Source organism: Scyliorhinus torazame, chromosome 18 (assembly GCF_047496885.1).
Source record: "Scyliorhinus torazame isolate Kashiwa2021f chromosome 18, sScyTor2.1, whole genome shotgun sequence".
NCBI lineage: Eukaryota > Metazoa > Chordata > Chondrichthyes > Carcharhiniformes > Scyliorhinidae > Scyliorhinus > Scyliorhinus torazame.
In genome coordinates, this window is record NC_092724.1 from 86244155 (window position 1) to 86256641 (window position 12487).

The window sequence follows — 12487 nt, forward strand, 5'->3', positions numbered from 1 at the left end:
AGGAATGGGAGTGGGGTGGGAGAGGGAGCTGCGCCACAAGAGGCGGGTCAGCTACAGAGATGTTCCCGCGCCAGAAAGATAATGGCGGGAAGATAGGCGCAAGGTAGATGGGAGTTCCCCATACGGGGGGGTCAAGGAATGAGCAGGAGAAGCCGGGGTCAGTTGAAGTCAGCTGACTTGCGGAAGTAATATGGGGGGGAGCAATCACGCTAGAGGGGGATCTAGCGGGGGGGGGGGGGGGGGGTGGTAACTGGGTTGCTGCTGCAGAAATCAAAGAGGAACTGGCTAAAGAAAGGGTGATCGGGGCTGGAATGCGACACCTGGGGAACGAGTGGGAGCGCGGAATCGGGACGTGGGACTGGCCTAGAGAGGGTGATGGCTAATCGACACGGGAAGGGGGCAGGTAGCCCCCTAGTGAGGCTGATCACGTGGAACGTGAGAGGCCTAAATGGACCGATCAAAAGGGCCCGAGTGCTCGCGCACTTGAAAGGACTGAGAGCAGACGTGGCTATGCTCCAGGAGACGCACCTGAAGGTGGCGGACCAAGTTAGGTTAAGGAAAGGATGGGTGGGACAGGTGTTCCATTCAGGGCTAGATGCAAAGAATAGAGGGGTGGCCATACTGGTGGGGAAATGGGTATCATTCGAAGCAAGGAGCATTGTAGCAGATAGTGGAGGCAGATATGTAATAGTGAATGGCAGGCTGGAGGGAATGGAGGTTGTGTTGGTTAACGTATATGCCCCGAATTGGGACGATGCGGGATTTATGAGGCGGATGCTGGGACGTATACCGGACCTGGAGGTAGGAAACTTGATAATGGGGGGTGACTTCAACACCGTGCTGGACCCAGGGTTAGATAGATCCAGATCTAAGACCGGAAGAAGGCCGGCAGCGGCCAAGGTGCTTAAGGGGCTTATGGACCAAATGGGGGGAGTGGATCCATGGCGATTTCTTAGACCGAGGGCCAGGGAGCTCTCCTCCTTCTCCCATGTTCATAAGGTGTACTCCCGGATAGATTTTTTTGTTTTGGGAAGGTCGTTGATCTCGAGGGTGGAAGAAGCTGAGTATTCAGCCAAAGCGGTTTCGGATCATGCCCCACATTGGGTGGACCTGGAACTAGGAGAAGAGAGGGAGCAGCGTGCACTCTGGCGATTAGATGTGGGATTGTTGGCGGATGAGGGAGTCTGTGGAAGAGTGCGGGGATGTATCGAGAGTTACCTGGAGGCCAATGACGACGGGGAGGTCCGAGTGGGAGTGGTATGGGAAACACTAAAGGCGATGGTCAGAGGAGAGCTGATCTCCATCAGGGCCCACAAAGGGAAAACAGAGGCCAAGGAAAGGGAAAGACTACTGGGGGAGATCTTAAGGGTGGACAGAGAATTTGCGGAGACCCCGGAGGAGGGACTGTACAGGGAGAGACGACGACTCCAGGCGGAGTTCGACCTTCTGACCACTAGGAGGGCGGAGGTGCTGTGGAGGTAGGCACAGGGGGTGAGGTATGAATATGGGGAAAAGGCTAGTCGCCTGTTGGCCCATCAGCTGCGAAAGAGGACAGCGGCGAGGGAGATAGGGGGAATTAGAGACGAAAAGGGAGCTACGGTGCGGAGAGCAGGGAAGATAAACGGGGTGTTTAACACCTTTTACGAAAGACTTTATAGGTCCCAACCCCCGGAGGGAAAAGAGGAGATGCGGCAGTTCCTGGACCAATTAAGGTTCCCGAGGGTGGAGGAGCAGGAGGCGGAAGGCACCAATTGGGGTGGACGAGGTTACCAAGGGGCTGGGGAATATGCAAGCAGGGAAGGCTCCGAGACCAGATGGGTTCCCGGTGGAATTTTATAGAAAATATGTGGACCTGCTGGCCCCGCTGTTGGTGAGGACTTTTAATGAGGCCAGGGAAGGAGGGACTCTACCCCCGACAATGTCGGAGGTGACAATATCACTAATTTTGAAGTGGGATAAAGATCCGCTGCAGTGCGGGTCCTATAGGCCTATTTCACTATTAAATGTGGACGCCAAATTGCTAGCAAAGGTGCTGGCATCGAGGATAGAGGACTGTGTCCCGGGGGTGGTGCACGAAGACCAGACAGGATTCGTAAAGGGGAGACAACTAAATGTCAACGTGCAACGGCTATTAGGGGTGATAATGATGCCCCCAGTAGAGGGGGAGGCAGAGATAGTGGCGGCAATGGATGCAGAGAAGGCATTTGACAGGGTGGAGTGGGAGTACTTATGGGAGGTGCTGAGGAGGTTCGGGTTCGGGAACGGGTTTATTAGCTGGGTCAAACTCCTTTATGGGGCCCCAACGGCAAGTGTGGTCACGGGTCGGCAAAGATCGGAGTATTTCCGACTATACAGGGGAACAAGACAGGGATGCCCGCTATCTCCATTACTGTTCGCGTTGGCAATTGAACCACTGGCCATGGCGCTGAGAGACTCCAGGAAATGGAGAGGGGTGATTAGAGGGGGAGAAGAACACCGAGTGTCACTCTACGCGGATGACCTACTGTTGTATGTGACGGACCCAGTGGGGGGGATGACAGAGGTCATGCAGATAGTGAGGGAGTTCGGAGATTTCTCGGGATATAGGCTTAACATGGGGAAGAGTGAACTTTTCGTGATACACCCTGGGGACCAGAGTAGAGGGATAGATGGCCTGCCTCTAAGGAAAGTGGAAAGAAACTTCCGATACCTGGGGATTCAGATAGCCAGGATCTGGGGAACCTTGCACAGACTTAATCTGACACGACTGGTAGAACAAATGGAAGAGGACTTCAAGAGGTGGGACATGCAGCCACTGTCACTGGCAGGCAGAGTGCAGGCAATTAAGATGATGGTCCTCCCGAGGTTCCTATTTGTATTCCAATGTCTCCCTATACTGATCACTAAGGCCTTCTTTAAAAAAATAAACAGGAGCATCACGAGCTTCGTGTGGGCAGGGAAAGTCCCGAGGGTAAGGAGGGGGTTCTTACAACGTAGCAGAGACAGAGGGGGGCTGGCGCTGCCGAATTTGGGCGACTACTATTGGGCCGCCAATGTGGCGATGATCCGTAAATGGATGATAGAGGGAGCGGCGTGGAAAAGACCAGAGAGAAAGTCCTGTAAAGGGACGAGTCTAGAGGCGCTGGTGACGGCGCCACTACCGTTCTCACCGAAGAAATTTACCACGAACACAGTGGTGGCGGCAACATTAAATATCTGGGGACAATGGAGGCGACAGAGGGGTGTGCTGGGAGCCCTGGTGGGGTCCCCAATCAGGAACAACCATAGGTTTGCCCCAGGGAGGATGGATGGAGGATTCCAGAGCTGGCACCAGTTGGGAATTAGGAGGGTGGGAGATTTATTTATAGACTGGACGTTTGCGAGCTTGGGAGCGTTGGAGGAAAAGTATAAGCTGCCCCGGGGAAATTTCTTTAGGTATATGCAGGTGAGGGCGTTCACAAGACAACAGGTGAGGGAATTTCCATTGCTCCCGACACAGGGGATCCAGGATAGAATGCTCTCGGGGATGTGGGTCGGGGAGGGCAAGGTGTCAGAGATATACCGAGAGATGAGAGAAGAGGGGGAGGAGCTGGTGGGCGAACTAAAAGGAAAGTGGGAAGAAGAGCTCGGGGAGGAGATAGAGGAGGGTCTGTGGGCTGATGCCCTAAGCAGGGTAAATTCCTCTTCCTCGTGCGCCAGGCTTAGCCTGATTCAATTTAATGTGCTACATAGAGCACACATAACGGGAGAAAGGTTGAGCAGGTTCTTCGGAGTGGAGGACAAGTGTGGGAGGTGCGGCGGAAGCCCGGCAAACCACACACATATGTTTTGGTTGTGCCCGGCACTGGAGGGGTATTGGAGGGGAGTGACAGGAGTGATTTCGAAGGTGATGAAGGTCCGGGTCAAACCAGGCTGGGAGTTAGCTTTATTTGGAGTTGCGGATGAGCCGGGAGTGCAGGAGGCGAAAGAGGCCGATGTCGTGGCCTTTGCGTCCCTAGTAGCCCGGCGTAGGATTTTACTCATGTGGAAGGAAGCGAAACCCCCCGGACTGGAGGCCTGGATAAACGATATGGCGGGGTTCATAAAACTGGAGCTGATTAAGTTTGCACTGAGAGGATCGGCTCAAGGGTTCACCAGAAGGTGGCAACCATTCCTCGACTACCTAGCGGAACGTTAGAGGGAAGATAGATGACCAGCAGCAGCAACCCAGGGGGGAGGGGGGGGGGGGAGGGGAAAGTTTCATTTTATGTTAATTGATTAGTTTACCATGTTGGTTAGTTACTTTTTATTAGACTGTGGTTATCATGTTACATGTACTGTTAAATTTTTTTAATGTTTGATGTGTAAGGGGAAAAAAATTGTGATCGAAAAATTTCAATAAAATATATATTTTTTTTTTAATCGATCGAGTGGATTAAGAAAGAAAGAAAGACTTGCATTTATAGGGATTCTCTGTTAGATGACGCCAAAATTGTGGCGGAAAATAACTTCTGATGGCAAAATCACGGCAGGCGCCGGTTTGACGCCAAATTGACGGATGCTCCGTCACCTCATCGCATTTCCTGTGCTGCAGATCTCTATGACTGCAGGACAAGCACTGGAGATTGTTTTATTGATACAGTATGTGCAGAGAGTGGCAAACAACTTCATTGCTGTCACCCCTGAGCCAGGAGTGTCTTCAGAGTTGCTCCCTTTCTGCCACCATAACTCCGAGAAATGCAGTGTAAAACTGGTTTAGACTTGCAATGAAGATTTCTGGCAACATCTACAAGATGCAATGCAGGAACTCATTCGTTGGGCAGCACCTTCCAAACCCACGACCACCACCATCTGGACGGACAAGAGCAGCAGATACCACTTGGAGGTACCCCCCAAGTCACTCACCACCCTGAGTTGGAAATATATCAGCCATTCCTTCACTGCCGCGAGGTAAAAATCCTGGAACTCCGTCCCGACCAGCACTGTGGGTGTACCTACACCTCAGGGACTGCAGCAGTTCAAGGAGGCAGCACCTTAATTGGATCTAGGGATGGCCAATAAATGCTGGTTTAACCAGAGACACCCACATCCCCTAAATTAATTTTTAAAGAACACATTTGGTGATATTATGGCAGAGAAGAAAGAACAGTTCCGGGAATATCCCAGACTGATCTCTTCAGCTGACAAATAACTGTCTGACAGACCACTTATCCCAACAAAAATTATAACCAGGTTAATGTGAACTAAGATAAACATTTAAAAAAAAAAACTCAGGTGGGATTTTCCATGCAACCCGCCGTGTGCTTCGCGGGGGTTGGGAAGGCCTTCCATTGGCCAACAACGGGATCTTCCAGTCCTGCCATTGTCAATGGGGTTTCCCGCCGGAAACCCGTGGCGAAGGTGCACCGTTGGCAGGATAGGAAGCTCCCACCGGCGTGAATGGCCAGAAAGTTACGACTATCATATTTTGACAAGTTTTCTGTAACTTTGGTACTCCCTACTCAGTCAAGGGATCAGGTCTGAGCCACTGATATAATGTAGGAAACACAGTAGCCAATTCAATTGAAGCAATATCCCACAAATATTAGCCACTTCTTTGAAATAGTTTCACAGATGACATAGATTGGACCCTGAATATTGAAGGATATTTAGGAAGGACAGGAAGTTAAGAAAAGATGGACGGGTGTCTCTATTTATTAATGATGGTATTCGCACATTAGAGAGGGATGACCTAAGTTCAGGAAACCATGATGTGGAGTCAGTTTGGGCTGAGATTAGAAATGATGAAGACAATGAGTCACTTGTGGGAGTGGTGTACATGCCCTCTAATTATAACTACAAGTTAACCAGAGGCAATGGGAACTTGTCAGAAATGTACTCTGATAATTATGGAGGATTTTAATCTACATATCGACTGGAAAAATCAGATAGGCAAAGATAGTGTAGATGAGGTGTTCATAGAATGTTTTCGGAATAGTTTCTTAGAACAACGGATCAAGATAGCATCAAACTTAAAGAAAAAGCATATAATTGTCCAGCTTAGAAAATATGACAGGATATAACAAGCAACAAAGAATGAGAAAAATGATTAATGAAGGAAAAATTAGAGAATGAGCGAAATCTAGCTAGAAGTGATGGATATTATGAGTTTCAGTGGATACTTTAATAAGAAAATAATTGAGACTTCTGATGTGGCATGTAGGTGGACGCCACACATTGGGTGGCTCCTTCTCGAGGCTCTGTTTTTTGGAGTTTAATGCCCTGTTTCAGGGGCAGGTTTTGAACAAGCTGGTGCAGGAAAACATAAGAAGATGGGGAATGTCTAAGGCCCAGAAAAAAGCTGTTGGGAAGAAGGGGGCGAGCAAAAGTTCATCGTCGAGTGAACGGGTCAGCCCGGCAGCGGGAAAGATGGCGGAAGCTGGATCACTGGGTGGGGCATAGCCGGAGAATTTGAGAGGCAGTTAGCCAAGCACATGGAGGTGCTGCGACAGGAGATAATGGCTGCGATGATGGAGTAGGTGGAAGAGGTGATTACCATGGTGAAGGCAGCTGTGTTGAAGGCATCGGCCGAAGAACAGGAGCAAGTAGAGAAGTTGAAGGGGGTGGAGGAGACTCTGTCACAGCACAGTGACCAGTTCACCTCGATGGGTGAGGAGCTGCGGAGGGTGGTGGAGGCCAACAAAGAACTCAGAGCCAACGTGGAGGACCTGGAGGACAGGTTAGGCGGCAGAATTTACGAGAGGGGGTGGATGGCACGAGACTGACTGAGTACTTCGTGAAGATGTTGGCGGAGTTGCTGGGGGAGGGGGAATAACCCTCCCAATAGGAGCTGGACAGGATTCATCGGTCGCAAATAATTTGCTTCCACAAGTTCCATGTTAAGGAGAAGGTCCTGAGTTTGGTGAAGCAAAGGTATGAGATGAAGTTGAAAGGAGTTGGTATTTGATTATACCAGGACTTGACGGTGGAGTTGGTGAGAAGGTGGGCAGCCTTTGGAGGGGTAGAGATGTGAGGTTTGGCGGGGTCTACCCAGAAAAGCTGAGGATGACTTACAATGCGAGAGACTTCTACTTCGAGGTGGTGGAGGCGTTTGGAAGGCCGAAGAACTGGGACTGAAGTGAGGGATGGAGTTGGGAGTGGGACGTGGACTGAGGGGGTGGGGGCTGTGCTTAGCCTTTATTTCTTGTTTTGTATAGGCCCATATCCCGACTGAATGTAGATGCCAAGATATTGGCAAAGGTTCTGGTGATAAGGTTGGAGGGATGTCTCCTGTAGGTGATTGGGGAGGACCAGACAGACTTTGTGAAGGGAAGGCAACTGTTCTCAAACATGAGGAGATTGCTGAATGTGATCTTGTCTCTGGCAGAGGGAAAGAAGACGGAGGTGGTGGTCACACTGGACGCCGAGGAGACGTTTGATTGGGTAGGGTAGGGGTTACTTGATGGCAGTATTGGAGCGATTTGGAATTGGGCCAAGGTTTGTGGCGTGGGTACGGCTGTTGTACAAGGATTCAATGGCATGCGTTCGTACTAACAGTATGAATTTGGGGTACTTTGCACTGCACTGGGGTACAAGGCAGGGGTGCCCTATGTCCCCCCTGTTGTTTGCATTGGCTGTGGGGCCCTTGGCTATCGCGCTAAGGAGCTTGGGGTTGTGGAAGGGGAGAGTGGGGGGTGGAGCATAGGGTATCCTTATACGCCGATTCATGTCTAAAGCATTTATTTAAACAACAAACAAATCATTTATACAAATAACAAAGATCCCAACACTCCAGGGACCTCACTGGATGCAGGCTTCCAGTCAGACACACACCCCTAATAATAATACTCTTTATTATTGTCACAAGTAGGCTTACATTAACACTGCAATAAAGTTACTGTGAAAATCCCCTAGTCACCACACTATGGTGCCTGCTCGGGTGCACAGAGGGAGAATATAGAATGTCCAATTCACCTGACAAGCACATCTTTCGGGACTTGTGGGAGTAAACCGGAGCACCCGGAGGAAACCCATGCAGACACAGAGAGAACATTCAGACTCATCACCGACAGTGACCGAAGCCGTGAATCGAACCTGGGACCATGGCGCTGTGAAGCAACAGCACTAACCACTGTGCACGTCTCGGAACCGAGCACGTTGGTGGGGAGTATAATGGAGCTGCTTCAAAGATTTGGGACATTCTCGGGGTATTAATTGAACTTGGGCAAGAATGAGTTTTTCATGGTAAGTGGGGGGGGGGGGGGCTGCCATTTTCTTTGGCAGCAACCCACTTTAGGTACTTGGGGGTGCAGGTGGCCCGGGATTAGGGTGGGCTCCGAAGATGCAATTTTACTAGTTTGATGGGGAGGGTGAAGGTCGATTTGTTAAGTTGGATACCCTCCCTCTGTCATTGGTGGGCCGGGTGCAGGAAGTTAAAATGAATGTGTTACTGTGATTCCTGTTCTTATTCCAGTGCCTGCCGGTCTTTTTACCGAAATCCTTCTTCAGAGGGATGGACAAATTGATCTTGTTCATCTGGGGTTGAGAGGAGGTGGCCAGGATTCGGAGGGTGGTCTTGCAGAGAGGGCGACAGGCGGGGTTAGGGAAGGGGTGTTCTAGGCCTCCCAAACTTACTGTACTACTGCTGGGCGGCGAATATGGAGAAGGTGTGGTGCTAGACCAATGAGGGGGAGGTTAAGATGGAGGAGGGCCTGTGTAGAGGGTCGGGTTTGCGGGCGCTGGTAATGGTGCTTATCCGAAGGCTCCAGGAAGGTACTCGGTGAATTCAGTGGTAGCTTTGAAGATCTGATGGCGGTTTAGGCAACGTTTTCAACTGGGGGCCGAGTCAGGGGGGATGCTGATTAGGGGGAATCATGGGTTTGAGTCGGGGAGGATGGATGTGACCTTTCGGAGATGGGACAAGAAGCGGAATCAAGGAAATGAAGGACATGTTTCTTGGCCGATTTGTGAGACTGGAGAATTGAGAGAGAAGTATGGATTGGTGCAGGGGGGTTAGGTTCCTGCAGGCTCAGGATTTCACAAGGAAGGTGTTCCAGACTTTCCCAATAGCATTGGCCTCCTCATTGCAAGAGGCAGTGCTGTCAGCGGGAGTGCTGGAGAGAGGGGGTTGTTTTTTGGCGACCTATGGGAAAATCCTGGAGGAGAACAGGGTGTTTATGGAGGGGATGAAGGCCAAGTGGGAGGAGGAGCTGGAGGGGCGCGCATGGGTGTGTGCGATGGAAGAGGGATTGTGGTATGAGGTGCTGCGGAGGGTAAATAGCTCGACCTCGTGTGAAGGCTGTGGCTGATGCAGTTGAAAGTTGTACATAGGACGCACCTCACAAAATCAAAAATGAGCCGGCTGTTTGAGGGGGTGGAGAATGTCTGTTGACGATGTGGGTGGGGCCCCTAAAAGCACATTCATATGTTTTGTCCTGCCCGAAGCTGGAAACATTTTAGAGGATGGTATTTAGCACAATCTCTTGCACCGGTCTTGCATCGGTGCGAGTTGCAGGCGGGAGCGGGGTGGATGTTTAAGCATTTGCCTCGCAGGCAGGTCCCGTTGGAGTGGATGTCAGTCTCGTCACCCTGTGCCTCAGCGTGGCAGGGGGACCTGTTGGAGCTTTTGACCCTGGAGAAGGTGAAGTTTGAGCTGAAGGGGGTGAAGGAGGGGTTCTAGAATTGTTGGGGTTTAGAGTCATAGAGACATAGATGTTTACTGCATTGAAACAGGCCCAGCTGGTCCATGCCACCCAGTTTCTATCACTAAGCTAGTCCCACTTGCCCGCATTTGGCCCATATCCCCCTATGCCCACCCTGCCCATGTAACTGTCTAACTGCTGTTTAAAGGGAAAATTGTACCCGCCTCTACCACTGCCTCTGGCAGCTCATTCCAGATGCTCACCACCTTCTGTGTGAAAATATTTCCCCTCTGGTCTCTTTTGTATCACTCCCCTCTCACCTTAAACCTATACCCTCTAGTTTCAGACTCTACCTTTGGGAAAAGATGTTGACTATCGACCTTATCTATGCTCCTCATTATTTTATAGACCTCTATAAGGTCACCCCTAAGCCCCCTACGCTCCAGGGGAAAAAAGTCCCAACCTATCCAGCCTCTCTTGATAACTCAGACCATCGAGTCCTGGTAGCATCCTCGTAAATCTCTTCTGTACTCTTTCTACCGGACTCACCTGATGGAGGAGCTGAGCTCCTAAAGCTAGTGACTCCAAACAAACCTGTTAGACTTTAATCTGGTGTTGTAAGAAGTCTTACTGTGCTCACCCCAGTCCAACGCCGGCATCTCCACATCACGGCACTCTTTCTAGTTTAGCAATATCCTTCCTATAATAGGGTGACCAGAACTGAACACAGTGTTCCAAGTGTGGTCTTACCAATGTCTTGTACAACTTCAACAAGGGCAGCACGGTAGCATTGTGGATAGCACAATTGCTTCACAGCTCCAGGGTCCCAGGTTCAATTCCGGCTTGGGTCACTGTCTGTGTGGAGTCTGCACATCCTCCCCGTGTGTGCGTGGGTTTCCTCCGGGTGCTCCGGTTTCCTCCCACAGTCCAAAGATGTGCAGGTTAGGAGGATTGGCCATGATAAATTGCCCTTAGTGTCCACAATTGCCCTTAGTGTCCACAATTGCCCTTAGTGTTGGATGGAGTTACTGGGTTATGGGGATAGGGTGGGGGTGTTGACCTTGGGTAGGGTGCTCTTTCCAAGAGCCGGTGCAGATTCGATGGGCCGAATGGCCTCCTGCTGCACTGTAAAAATTCTATGAACAAGACGTCCCAACTCCTGTATTCAATATTCTGACCAATAAAACCGAGCATGCTGAATGCCTTCTTCACCACCCTGTCCACCTGCGACTCCACCTTCAAGGAGCGATGAACCTGTACTCCTAGATGTCTTTGTTCTGTAACTCTCCCCAACTCCCTACCATTAACTGAGTTGGTCCTGCTCTGATTTAATCTACCAAAATACATCACCTCACATTTATCCAAATTAAACTCCATGTGCCATTCATCAGCCCACTGGCCCAATTGATCAAGAACCTGTTGCAATCTCATACAACCTTCACTTTGCCACCAGTCTTGGTTTGTTCATCATGCACTTTCGGGAATTGGTTACCATTGACTGTGGGGGGCGGGGAGGGGTGTGTGTGGGTTTGGGGGAGACTTTTCATTTTTATATTGTTGGGGCTATTTTTGTTTCTCGTTTGTATGGTGAAAATGATGCAAATATGGAGAATAAAACTATTTTTCAAAAAGTATGAAAAGAATTAATAAAGTGAGCGTTGGTCCATAACCAGCTTAAATTGCTCCATGTTGTGGTTGCTATCACTAAAATGCTGCTTGTCAGGATTGGTTGCTAAAATGCTCCCCCATCAACACCTCAACCACCTGTCCAACTTCATTCCCCAGAATTAGGTCCAGCATTGCACTGTCCCTTGTTGGACCCTCTACATATTGGGCTAAGAGGTTCTCCTGTATACATTTTAAGAACTGCACTCCATCAAAGCCCTTAACACCATGACTATCCCAATTATTTTTTTTTTTTAATATTTTTTATTTTCTTTCACATTTTCCCCCAAATTTACACCCAACAATAAACAATAATCAGTAACGAATGTAATGTCAATCCCCATATCAATAACAACGATCCCAACCTCCCACCAAACCCCAAACATTGGCCTGCATGTTAACATAAACAAATGACAAAAAGGAATCAGGAATCACCTATAGTCACCATTAACACATACAGTCCCCCTCCCCCAACCCTCCCAGTCCCCAACCCCTCTAATGTTCGATGTGATCCAATTCTCGAAAGTGCACAATGAATAACGCCCATGAATTGTAGAACCCCTCCATCCTTCCCCTTAGTTCAAATTTGACCTTTTCAAGCGTTAAGAATTCCAGGAGGTCCCCCCGCCATGCCAGGGCACAGGGTGGAGAGGTTGATCTCCACCCTAACAGGATCCGCCTTTGGGCGATCAACGAGGCAAAGGCTACAACATCTGCCTCCGCACCCGTTTCCAACCCCGGTTGGTCCGACACCCCGAATATGGCTTCCCGAGTGCCCGGGTCCAGTTTCACATGCACCACTTTAGAGATTACCCTAAAAACCTCCTTTCAGTAATCCTCCAGCTTTGGACAGGACCAAAACATATGAACGTGCCCCCCCCCTTTTGCCCCCTCAAAGAGCTGGCTCATCCTCGCCCATGTAAGGTGCGCTCTATACACCACCTTCAGCTGTATCAGCCCCAACCTCGCACACGAGGTGGAAGCTTTCACCTTCCAGAGCAAACTATCCCAATTAATGTTGGGAAAGTTCAAATCACCTAATATAATTACCCCATTATTATTGTTACACGCCTGTGCGGATTGTGCACATACTTGTTCCTCAATTTCCAGCTGACTGTCTGGGGGTCTATAATAAACACCTAGCAATGTGGCTGTCCATTTTTTATTTCTAAACTCTATCCACAAAGCTTTATATGATGCCCCCACTAATATATCATCTCTCCTTCCTGCTGTAACTGGCTCCT

At 49.8% G+C, this 12487-nt stretch overlaps 1 protein-coding gene across 1 annotated transcript in view; it reads left to right on the forward strand.

Annotated features, from left to right (window-relative positions):
• The window catches only part of fads6 (fatty acid desaturase 6), a 1169976-nt gene that overhangs the window by 523533 nt on the left and 633956 nt on the right, over positions 1-12487 (forward strand). The window lies entirely within an intron of this gene.